The sequence below is a fragment of the Natrix helvetica genome, assembly GCF_964273705.1.
Source record: "Natrix helvetica genome assembly, chromosome: 2".
NCBI lineage: Eukaryota > Metazoa > Chordata > Lepidosauria > Squamata > Natricidae > Natrix > Natrix helvetica.
In genome coordinates, this window is record NC_138552.1 from 89,203,171 (window position 1) to 89,216,129 (window position 12,959).

Here is a 12,959-nt window from a genome sequence, read left to right on the forward strand (position 1 = left end):
ATATATTTATAGAACCAGCTGTGCGTTTTTAAAAAATCATCAACTTTGGTTTATGAATAAATGTTAATTTGGCGCCATGTAATCTTCTAATGCAGCTTTGGTGTCCTCTAAATGCCATAAATTCTCCCAGGATAGCCAAACAGCCCAACTAATATATCTGGAAGATACCCAGTTTAATAAAGATTCAACTCACTGTACCTACTCACTGTATCTACTGTCCCCATTTATTTGTACTCACTTCCCTTGTTCATGTCCATGTTTATCATTATACCTGTTAACTTGTACATGTTTGACAAACTAAATAAAATAAAAATAAATACTTTTGGGTGGATAATCAATTTTTTGACAGATAGGAAGCAACAGATTAGGTTACGGAAAACTATATCTAGAACCTGGGCAATAAGCACAGGTGCCCCTCAGGAATGTATACTCTTGTTGCTCTTTTCTCTCTATATCAATGACTGCACCTCAAGGGAACTCTGTAAATTCTGGAGTTTGCAGATGGTGATGAGTGTGCACATAGGCAGAACAATTGGCCCTGTGGTGCAGTCGTCACAAATTGGAGCTGAATATGCTTACAACTGTACAGATGAAAGTGAATTTTAGGAGCAGCCCTTCTATTTTACCATCTCTTACTATATTTGAAAACATAGTATCAGCAGTAATGTCCTTCAAATTTTGGGGTTCTATAACCTCCCAGGACTTGAAATGAATATTTAAGATTGGAAACAGCATTAAAGAGGCACAACAAAGAACGTTCTTCCTGTGTCAACTCAGGAACTTCTGACTGCTTCATAAATTGTTGAAACCATTTTACAGAAGAGTTATTGAGTCTGGCATTTGTATTTCTGTAACTGTCTTGTTTGATACAGCAACCAAACAGGACAGGTACAGATTCCAGCAGATAGTTAAGACTTCAGAAAGACAACTGCAGCCAGCCTGCCTTCTATAGGTGATCTGTATAATATGCAGATCAGAAGGAGGGCTCAGAAAATATCTGCAGAACCTTCACATCTGGGACATACACTGTTATCTACTCTTCCCCTTGGGATGGTATTGCAGAGTACTACAGGCCAAAATAACTAGACACGTGTACAGTTTTTCCCCTTGGCCATCACTCTGCTGAACACCCAATTCTCACGGTGCTATCTAACATCTATGTGTATTTACCATGTAGAAGAGACGTAGCATTATTATTCCTCCTTATCTATTATTCCCTCTTATCTTTCTTATTCCCCGCTCTTATTGGGATGATGATGATGATGATGATGATGATGATGATGATGATGATGACGACCATTATTCTGTTTCTTTGCAGCTGAGACTGCACGGAAACAAATTCCTTGTGTGTATAATCAAACCTGGTCAAATAAAGTTCAATATAATATTCAATTCAATTGAATACTGTGTGCCTATCCACTTTGGGGCAATAACATGAAGGTGCATTTCTAGCGGCAAAGAGACCAACTTTTTTCACCCATCAAGATTATGCAAGAAAACTCCTACTAGTGATCAGAGCATGGCTGCTATCCAGCAAGTGGAAAGAAATCTTATACCATCCTCATATGGTATACGTCACAAAACATAGCCTTGGGTTAGCCTGCTGTGCTCAGTACCATAAAACATGCTAACCACAGTGGGAAATAGTGGCCAGTCTGATTGGTTCCAGCACACAGACTTGTGCACTCCATTTTGCCTCTCCTTTCAGGCAACAAAATGTCTTAGGAGAGCCTTAAGACACATCCGTTATAGTTTACAACTTAACAATGTTGTCCCGGAATGTTCAGTTTAATTCACTGGTACCTGTTAAATGGATTATAGGGCTTAGAGATAACTTAGATGTCATAGAAGAACATCTCTTGTAGTTTGTATTTCCTCTGTTCTTTCTACACAGGAAAACATTTCCACCTAGAGACCTTTCATAGAATGTCTAGACACAAAATAAATGCAGCAATATGTGTCATTTTACTGAAGCAGCACAAACATATTGCATCTTACTCATTTACCTAAACAGCAAAATAAAGAATAAATCAGAGGAATCTGACTAATTTAAAAGCAATTGCATGATCTTAGCTAACATCAGAGCATATGACAGATGCTTTTTAAAAGAAATCATAGATAAATGAAGCTCCTTTTCTTCTTAGAAAACAAAGACTGCCAAGTAAAATAATTAACAGCCAACTCATAACACTGGGAAATACATATGCCTCCATTTTTCCCATTTGCTATGCAGAAAGGCCATTTTTCTTATTGTGCTCTCTGTAATGGGTGTTGCCTTAGCAGAGCACTGGCAGTTGATAGTGAAGACACATATGCTTTTTTTTTTCTAGAAAGATTGCTCTCTTCCCCTCAAGCTGTAAGTATAAGGATACTTCTGATAAGTAATTCTCACTGAAATGTAATTAAATAAATAAGCACAGGAAAGTGACTCTGTATTTTCTTATTCCTTTCCTTCCTTCTAAAACTGGCATTCTACCTAACTTGTGCTTTACAGAGGTATTCTGTAGTTATCCACTCATACAATAGGGAACCAATTATGCAGCTTTGAGGTCTAATTCATGTGGTTTTCTTTTTTTCCCCTGAAACCACTCCAGAAGCCCATGTAATTTTTCTTTGTTAACAATAATAATACTTTATATTAGTTTATAGTTATCTCCACATGATGAATTTCACACGTAGGACACTAAAAATGTTGTATCAAAATGAAAACAGCATTTTCTGCCCACTCACCCCTATCTCCAAGTTTTGTGGCAAGCCACTCAAAGTTTCGCTATATTTGTATAAAAATGATCCAGTAAAATCTCAAAAAGAGTTTTTAAAAAAGAGGGGGGGGACCCCTCTTATGTCCTGACACAAATATTCTAAGAAAGCAAGTCACAAAATTACTTCAGCTCATCTGCTGCTGTGTTTAAGCCTTTTATCATAAAACAGCAGACAGCTTTCTGATAAAGGCAATCAATAATGTGATTATTATACAGCATACAAAATTATACGTCACAAGGATCTCTGAAACTTAAAGGCTTTTCAATCCTGACTGGTTGAAACCACTGGTTGAAACTACTAGCTGAAGATTAAGCTGGCCTGGTCACAATGTACATCACATATATCAAAGTCAGTATTAGTCTTTATTAACACTTTTTCCATATTAAGATATACTATGAAGATGTGCTATAGTTATACAAGTTAATATCAATTAAACCTTTAACTCAGAAAAAAGGTCAGTTTTTATAGAGTATATTAGCCTCCCTTATATGTTAGATGAATGAGCTTTCAGCATGCATGGTACTTTATACAACACATGTGAATCAGATTAGATACTACAAACATATCATTTTAAAGCAATCATCCCAACCATTATTACTATAATAATATGACAGTCCTAGATATCTGCATTCATCGGTCAAGCCTGCTAAATTCAATGAGTCTTGTTCACATGTTGAATCTCCAAGATTATAATCTTCAGGCATCATCCATGCTCTGTAACCTATCAAGCATTTTTAGTAATAATAAAGCAAATTTCTGGTCTGGTATAAGTGAAAATAAGGCTTTTGGCAATGCTTCGTAACACAGTATATATGTGCGTGTGTGGGTGTGCATCTGTACATGTAGACAACTTTTAGAACTGGATTAATAAACCAGTTTGTTTTTCCCAACTTAATCACTCCTGGATCTTTTCAACTGACCCTACCACCTTGTGTCTAGACACAAGGAAGCTGAGCCCTCTGGAGAAAACCTATTTTTTTTCTTGCCATCTCTATCCAGTGATTTTCATTTGGGGTTTCCTGGCAATCCTAAAGTATTTATTAAATGTTGGTACAGTGATTTTTCTGGCAGAGAAACGAAAACCACTGAGAGACATAATGCTGGACATTGGAACCCACATTTTCTTACTTGGGGGCAAAGCAAAAAAAAAAAAAAGTGCCAACAGCTTTTGGGCACCAGAGCTTCATGCCGAATAACCAGAAGAAATAAAAGATTCCAATGGCCAATGACAATATGCCAGCATTTGGTTACAAGCTGAAGATTCTTGAGAATTTTCTTAACTCACGCTCTTCCCCATGAGTGCTACCACTAGTTTAGGGCACTATGCTTGATTCCACTATATTCAATTTCATTCTTGGATGCTATTCAGCCAACATTGGGAAAGCATTTGCGGGCTTCTGAGAATGAAGAAATCAGAAAGGGTTTAATCAAACTCCCTATGTGTGGATTGCATAAACATCATAGCAATGTGGCAGAAAATGAGCAAGGGGCTGGGCCAGTAGAATCAAGATCACAGAAGGAATATTCTAATCAAATAAAAATGTGCAGAGGATTTTTAAAAAACCATTCACCAAACTGCCCATCTGTTCCAACCTATGGGATGGATGCATACAGATTTGTTTTATCTCCACAAAGAGACAGCTAGGGAATAAAACCAAACTCTTTACCTCTCTCCTCCTCACCTTTCCTCCTGATACTCCCAAGTATATTCCACCATGTTAAAAAAAAATAGGTCACCCTAAAATGCTCTTTGAGAAAAATTAACAAATATCACACCTAAAGTTAAGCCATTATTTCTAAAACATTAAGCAGCCCCTCTGATCAGAACCTGAGAGAAATGGGGTTTACCTCCGACGACCCCCCCCCAATATGAAAACAGCTAGCTTTCCAGAGTAAAACACAGAAGTGAGAGTACAAAGCTCGCTGTCTACACACACACACACACACACACACACACACACACACGAGTGTCTCCCTCAGCCCCAGGTCAGAAATGAGAAAGAGGGGAGGGGAATAGAGAAAGCCTTGGAGACCCCGCATTTTGGGCGCCTCTCTCTCCGAGTTGAGGCTGAAACGAACCCCATTTTCGGGGGGGGGGGATTTCTCCCTCCGCGTTCTCAATCCCGCGCTCCCGGGGAACCTCTAGCGGACGAAAAAGGATGCGCCACGATCCCCAGCCGATTCCGGAGTGCAATCCCAACACAGACAACCGCGTTTTGACTTAGGAGCCGCTGTAGCCTGGGCCACGGTGCCTTCCTTCCCGCCCTCCTCACCCACCCACGCTTGCTCCTAAAACACGCAAAGGCTGGGTTGCCCATGCTTCCCCTCTCTGCAACCGGCGTACAGAAGGCGCCAAGGGAAAACGCGCCAAACATTCACAACCCTCAAGTGCATAAAAAAAAAAAAGGTGGGGTGCGGGGTCCCCCCCCCCTTCTGTCTCCATTCAGCCGTTTTCGCCTCCCTTCCAATAGGCGAATTCGGGTCCTCCTAGACGGAGACAGTAACTTTCCCCTCTCCTCGGATCCAAAACGGGGCTGATGGTGAAGAAATGGAAAGAAGGCGCCCAGAGATGGACTTTTGAAGGAGAAGGCAGAAATCCAATGCAAGGTGCCTTTTAAAGCGGGGGAAAAGAGGGGAAAGGGGAAAATCCAAGGGAAAAGGCACCTTTCTCTCTTTCCCTTACCTGCACGCCGCCTGAATTCTTCTCGGCGTCGTTTGAAACAGAACCAGCCGGGTGTCACGCAGACACACACGCGAGATCGGTGATCGGCTTCTTTCTAATTCCACAGTGCCTTTGGATATTGGTCGCGGAGGGGAAAAACCAAAGCAAACCCAGAGAGCGATCCTTAACACTGGAAACCCACGGACAACGTTGGGGCGGATGGGAGAGAGCGAGCAAGGCGGGGGTCTCCCCCCGCTTTCCAAGTTGGCTTGGTTCTCTTAGTTGGTTATTCTCCACAAATAAATCCCCCGAGATGAATGGTCACTAAAATAAGCAAAGGGGCGGCGGCGGTGGTGGCAGAGAATGAAATAAAAGGCTTCCCGCGATCGAGAGCCGTTTCCCCTTTTCCTCGTTATCCGACAATCCTTCAAGAAAGAGGGGGTGGGTGGAAAAAATAAAAGGGGAGAAGGGGGATTCGTCTCTTCTACTCCAGCGTCTCCTCTTCCTCTTTTTGGGAACGGATCTTTCTTAAGCCGAAATTCGGACGCTCCCCGAGTAAAACGCTTCTCGCCAGAGCTTTTGCAGCGCTCTCCGCTAGCAGAGATGCTGCTTCAGGCGGAGGAAACTTTCGGGTGCGGAAGGAAACAGCAGCGCTAGCAATTGCATCTAAGCAAGCCGAGCAAGCAACCCTGGATCTAGGTGAGGATGGGCGGGCGCGCGTGTGCACGAGCGGCTCCTTCCAGGGCTTGAACACGCGCCGCGAAAGTCCCGCAGAAGGGGATGGGAGGGTTCAGAGGAGAGAGCGCGGGGGGGGGGGGGGAATGAAGCCAAAAAAAAAAAAAACCCGGCAAAATAAAACAATATGCATGCAATATAGCGGATCAACCAATCTTCTGGAGTTGGGGCATCGCAACCAGTCTTCTCTTCCTTTTTCTCCGGAGTCAGCCAGCAATTCCACCGCTGCTTCCCTCACCGGAGGAAAGGCAAAGAGCCGGCGCTTAACTCGTTCCTAGCCGCCGCCTCCTCCTCCATGAAAGCAAGAAGCCGTTGCCGCCAAATCGCGTTGGAGGCTCAAGGGAGGCTCGTCTTTCTCGGAGTAAGCATAGCCCAGCAGTAGCAGCTGCCCCCTCTTATCCTGGGTGACCTGATTAGCAACGATAGGGAAAGGGGCGCGGGAAACCGCCTCAGCGATAGGCACGAGCGCGGGAGCCCTGGATACGTGCGTCCTCTTCTCGGCCGCTTTCACTTTTTGCCAGTCGCCGCTATTCGGGAATGGGTGGGAGCAGGTGGGATGCTCAGCCGGCGTAGGGAAAGGCAAAACCCAGCATTTGGGAAGCAGCCATCTCCAGGGTTGTGCAGTTGCCACCCGGCCATAGGCAGAAACATATCCGAGATGCGGTATAGGATCGGAGTGCGTAAGACTGGAGCTTTTTTGCCTTGCGAAACGACAGGGTGTCGGAAAATCCGAATCGGGTTTTTGTTTTTTGTTTTTGTTTTAATTCCCGCAGATAAAAGGAAATCGACGCACCAGCGGATTGGTTTCTCAGTGTCGGAGAAAGTCTGGCTACAATCCTCTTGCCTGATCCGAAGTCGATTCTGAAAGCAGCCCGGGTGGGGCTAATCAAAGGTTTTGTTATTCATCCTTTGAGTCCAGCTGTTCACGGGAACGCAGAATGTTCTCCCAGATGTGCTTTCACTTGCGTCTTTTCCAGCTCTAAGAAGTCTTCCCTGAAACCCTTGGCTGAGTGCACTTACTTGAGAGCAAATTCCGTTCACTTTACCAGTTATAGTTCTTCAGAGTAAATCTGAGTAGGTGAGCTGAGGTAGCAAAAGTAAAGGTCCTGATTAACCTTCGATCCCCTAGCGGTGAGATCCCTGCCTTGGACTGCTACTTGGACACCGTTAGTTTTCTGAGTAAAGGAGAAAAAATGCTCCAGGTTTGGATTTTTTTTTTAAAAAAATCCTGAAAATAATTGGAGGGAAGTGCTGCAATCAGTAAATGTACTTTCCAGATGCTTTAATCGTTTGCATCTGGGTTGGTCATGCTGATTGCAGCTGATGACGATTATGATAAGCCATTAGAAAAGGAAAAACTAGAGAATAGAGGTTCTTCTGGACCTTCAAATACTGCTGATTTATAAGTGCCAGCAATCTTCATTATTGGACACATTAGCTTGGTCTTGGGGGAGTTATAATTCAGTGATATCTAGAAGGGCACAGGTTTCCAATTTATGCCTTACTTAGGCAGGAAACGTTTTGGTGTCTTGGGTCAATGGATGTGAGATACCTTTATTGATAGATTTTGCTACACAATCGTGTACCCCAAAGGTGTGGACTCTTAGCACCACATAGACGTGGATAATACTAAGCAAGGAGAGAAGCAACCTAGAACTAAGGAGACATTTCCTAATGGTGAGAGCAATCAACCAGTGGAATAGCTTGCCTCCATCACTGGAGGTTTTTCAAAAAGAGAGTGAACAACCATTTATCTGAAATGGTGTAGGCTCTCCTACTTGAGCAGGGGGACCTCCAAGGTCCCTTTCAACTCTATTATTCTTTGTTTTGACGCCAATCTTATCCTTCAGTTCTTCCAAAAGTCACACATTGTAGCTATAATCCAACCTACTTCAGGTCATCCTCTTTTTTTCCTTCTACTTTTCCCAACATTATAAACTTTTTTAAAGAGTTCTAGGGCCTTCATGTGTCCAAACATGACAATATGATGTCAGGGCTGGAAGTCCTCTTGGGCATTGGATCTTCAGGCCTGCCACATTTAGTGCTGTGGAAAACTGGGAGGGGGGATTGTATGGAGCTGGGGAGATATATAGTCAACATTCCTTTCTCCAAGAGCCAAGGCCACTCTGCCCTGCACCTGGAGGGGTGTGACTGGAGAGTATCTCCAGTTAGGACAGTGCATTAATTGAACCATGTGATTGACCTGTGGGTGCTGGTGCTTGGACTTTCTTTTGGGTGGGAAAAACCTGGAAGCGTTTGGATTCGGGTTTTCCCAGATGTGCCAATATGACATCTTTAATAAAGTAGAACTTTGAGGAATGCTTAGCCTTGGAGTCTTCTTTTGTTGGGGGTGTTTCTTGGAACCCTGACACTGACCCTGGTTTTATATGAGAACTCTGAACTGATTTGTTCTATGAGCCAGTTGTTTTTAAGCTGTATGTGGCATTATCTCTAACCTGGAGTTCAAAGGTGCATGAATATTCTGTTTCTTCAAAGCCCATCTTTCACTTCCGTAGAGAATCACATGTAAAGAAAGCCCTTCTGTTAGATTGGGTAATGGCACACACACAGGCTTAATGGTAACAACAGCTCTTTATTAAGTACAACAAGTGAGAACAATCCAGCAAAGGTTGAGTCTGACAGCAGCCCTTTTATAGGGAGCTGTCAGACCCTTCGAGCAATAGGATTACACCTCTGTTCCCGCCAGAACAGAGGACCTTGGTGGAAACCACTGAAGTTAGAGCAAGTAACTAACACCTTCCCTATTCACTTCTGATCTTTGTAGGGATAAACTCAGGATGACATTTCAATAGCTTTTCCAAGACCTTTATTCCTACTCTGTCGTGTGCTAGTTGTGGCATATTTCCTGGTCATGAGGTCATTTAATGTTGATAGTCAATTTTAAAAGACAGAAATTACCCACCTCTTTAATATTTTCATTGTCAACACAATATGCTTACTCATGCTTAGTTTAAGCATGATTTATTTAATGATATGGGTGTGCATGACTCACTGAATCATAAATTAACTGTAGGGGTTGAGTTTACACAATATGTTCAACTAAAACATGGCTGTTAGTTATGGTTCGGTGTGTCATACAACCAATACCTTCAGACTAACCTCCCCTTTTCTTCCCTCCTCCTCACTTTATTTCTCAAACCATCCTCCTAGCAACTAGCAGCTAGATGCACAGCTGTAAATACAATACAACGCAACTGGAATTCTAAGCTATAAAATTGTTGGGTATTTTTTGTTTATAAAACTATATTTCACATCCAGCGGTGGGATTTCAAAAATTTTCCTACCGGTTCTATGTGAGCGCAGTTTGCACATGCACACAGCACTCAAAGACTGCCCTCAGTGTCAGAGCTGGTGATCTGAGCTGTTGTTTAGCTCAGCTGAAGGGCGGCAATCTGCTCTGCCCTGCAAAAATCAAGGGAATATAGGACAGGAAACGGCGGGGGTGGGAGGTGGGGCCAACCAGAGGTGGTATTTGCTGATTCTCCAAACTACTCAAACTACCCCTACCGATTCGCCAGAACCGGTCCAAACCAGCTGAATATCACCTCTGTTCACATCCCGGCATAAGCAGTGACTTTGAGCATATGCAAAGCTGTTTGTCTTTAAAGTTGAGTAGTACATTAGCAAAGAGTGAATGAAAAGTGTTGGCTAAATTTAATTTGAGAGATTAGAAGCATGTGTAATCCTTCTGAGACTCTGATATCCTGGCAGCTTCCATTTTAAACCCAATATTTGTGGAACAGAGCTATGTCTCTCTATTATGGTGAAGAAACAATCCCAAATACAGATATGCTCGGCTTATTTACTGACCATTTAAAGTTACAATAGCACTGAAAAAAGTGATTTATGACTGTTTTTCACTCTTTTGACCATTGCAGCATCCCCATGATCAAAGTTCAGATGCTTGGCAACTGACTCACCTGAAGGTTGCAGTGTTCCGACATTATGTAACCACCTTTCATGACTTTCCGACAAGCAAAATCAATGGGAAAATCAAATTCACATAACACCTGTGTTACACTCAGACTTATATATTGTTCACAGTGCTTTTACTTGGTGATATATGCATACAAACATGTTTCAAGCGTATACAATTCAAGCCTGCTTTTTCCCTTACATTCTGAGAATTCTGGAATTCATAATTCCAGCATCTAAAGGACCTGCAGTTGGAGAAGGTACTACAGGGTGTGTACGCATCTACTAAAATACAAAAGTTGTATGCACCACAGAATGCCTTTCCAAGTTTACAATTATCTCCTAGTGGCTGTACAGTGCATTCAGACCCCCTTCAGTTTTGTTAAGTCATTTCTAAAATTCTGTTTTCACTTTGTCAGTATGGGGTACTGAGTGTTGATTAATGAGAGAGAGAAAAAGAATTTGAACAACTAGAATCAGGCTGCAGCATAACAAAATTGACAAAAGTGAAGGGGGTCTCAATATTTTCTGAATGCATTGTACCTACCTGTGCATAGTATGTAAGGTAAAGGTTCCCCTCCCACATGTTGTTCCTGACTCTAGGGGGCGGTGCTCATCTCTGTTTCAAAGCTGAAGAGCCAGTGCTGTGCGAAGACATCTCCATGGTCATGTGGCCAGCATGACTAAACGCCAAAGGCACACACAATGCTGTTACCTTCCCACCAAAGGTGGTCCCTATTTTCTTGCATTTTTACATGCTTTCAAACTGCTGGGGTTGGCAGAAGTTGGCAAGTAATGGTAGCTCATTCCTTTACACGGCGCTAGGGATTTGAATAGCTGAACTGCTGACCTTTCTAATCGACAAGCTTGAGGAATAGAAATTCACACATAAAATGTCCTGATTTTAAGATCAAAGTCTGTGATTTAGGAAAATTTTTCTTTAGCTAACTTTCTTATGTTCCCTTTCACTAGGTACTTCTCTTTAAGTCCTATTCACTTCTGCTTTATGAAATACCATGGAGGAAAAAAAGTTAAAGTGCACAGTATTTCAGATACATTTGGCTATAATTCTCATCACCACAAGCAATTGATTATGCTTGTTTGGGGTGGTCACAATTATAATTAAAGTAACTGGTTTTTAAACAGGTTTAAAAAGTCTACCTAGTTTCAGTAACTATTATCCTACATTCTCTGGGTCATAAGTTAGAGTACCCTAAATCCAAATGTATATAAAATACAGAACAAGAAACAAACAGAATTGGTTGTTGTTTTGCTTGTAGTGTTGTTAGAATGAAAAAAAGTATATAACAGCATTTGAAAGTTTACAGTATTTATTTTTATCTTCAGTAGTGCCTGTAAATTTGAGATGAAGGGCAATATAAAATTGTTTTAAATAAATGGAGACCAAGAGATGAACTCATTTTATTTACTGAAAACAACAATTTCTCTGCTGAATGAAATATGTCTGACGAAGCACCACAGTGCCTGAAATGAAAAACGAAGTGATAATTTAATTTTAATTCCCGACATACCCCAAATGATCTCATAATCAGTAGGTGTAGGATAGAAAAAGATTCATTTCAAATCACTAAATGCATTTCCTCAACATCTCTGAGCTCATAAATCAATTTAAACACATATCCTGAAACAACCTAATACAGTTTTTCATCCCTTCAGCTCACTGTAGAAGCCAAACAGATTAAGAATATATAACCTGAATTCCCCATATTGATGAGTGTCCTGTAACTAAAGCTGTTCACCATTTTGGTGCACACTTTAAAATACCAACTGCAAATCATTCAGAATACTTTGTTTCTCATGCAATTGCAAGCAAAGCAGAGATTATGTGACCTCCCCCCAAAATATTGCTCCTGTGATACAAATAAACAGTTGTGTCGAATCTAAATCAAACGAACAAAAATACATTTGATCTAAAATAAAAATCACATGCTTTAAGCTGTTTTTCTCCTCTTTGAAGAAGAATGTACGTTCTTCAAAAATGACTCCAATTCTTGTCCAATAACACCCACTGGTTGAAGCACTATCACTTTAAAAAAAAATGAATCTCAAGTAATCAGGGCAAGGATTAATTTCCAAAATCTGCCCATTTCCCAGTTACAATTCCAATAAAAAGTATCCTCCCTAGAATAAGCAACAGATATATTATTATTATTATTATTATTATTATTATTATTATTATTATTATTATTATTATTATTATTATTATTATTACTGTTTTCTATTCTAAGTATAGAATGGAGAAATACATTTTCTGAAGTTAATAGTAGTATAGTTTCCTATACCAAAAATAATGATGTTAGGCTCTTTTTCTGGGTATAATATTAATTGGTTTAAATCAGAATTAGTGTTTTGGGGCCGTATTAAGTTGTCAAAACTGGTTGTTTGGGTCAATTTCAATAATGTCTGAAAGTGATAACTTATTGTTCTTTGGTTTGAAAAAACTAGTATATCTTGAATGATTGTATTGAATTTAAATACATGTATTTAATGTATTTATTTATGTATGCATGTAAATGTATTTATCAAAAACAGCAATAGATTTGGATAGATGAGCTGAACTTAAATTGTGTATTTGGAATAAGAGTGAAATGAATGTTTTGCTTTGTGTTACTTTTGTCATAAATTACACACACACACACACACACACACACACACACACATCAATTAAACAGAAGTTTTATAAAATTCTCTGTTTCATTTTTCACTCAGAAAATCCAATTGCCAGTTAGAGAAATTGTTTTAATTTTCCAGATTTAAGTTTATAACAAGCAGCGTAACTTTTACAGCAGGTTGATGAATGGTAAGCTTGTCCATTGGGAACTTATCTTAATAGGCTATCTTA

The 12,959-nt window shown here is 40.7% G+C and overlaps 1 long non-coding RNA gene across 1 annotated transcript in view; it reads right to left on the reverse strand.

The window, feature by feature from the left end:
• Nucleotides 1-5,904, reverse strand: part of LOC309387701 — a 578,882-nt gene extending 572,978 nt beyond the window's left edge. Inside the window, exon 1 of the long non-coding RNA XR_014174641.1 lies at nt 5,447-5,904. This is a non-coding gene — a long non-coding RNA (uncharacterized lncRNA). The remainder of the gene's footprint in view (nt 1-5,446) is intronic.
• Nucleotides 5,905-12,959: the final 7,055 nt, after the last annotated feature.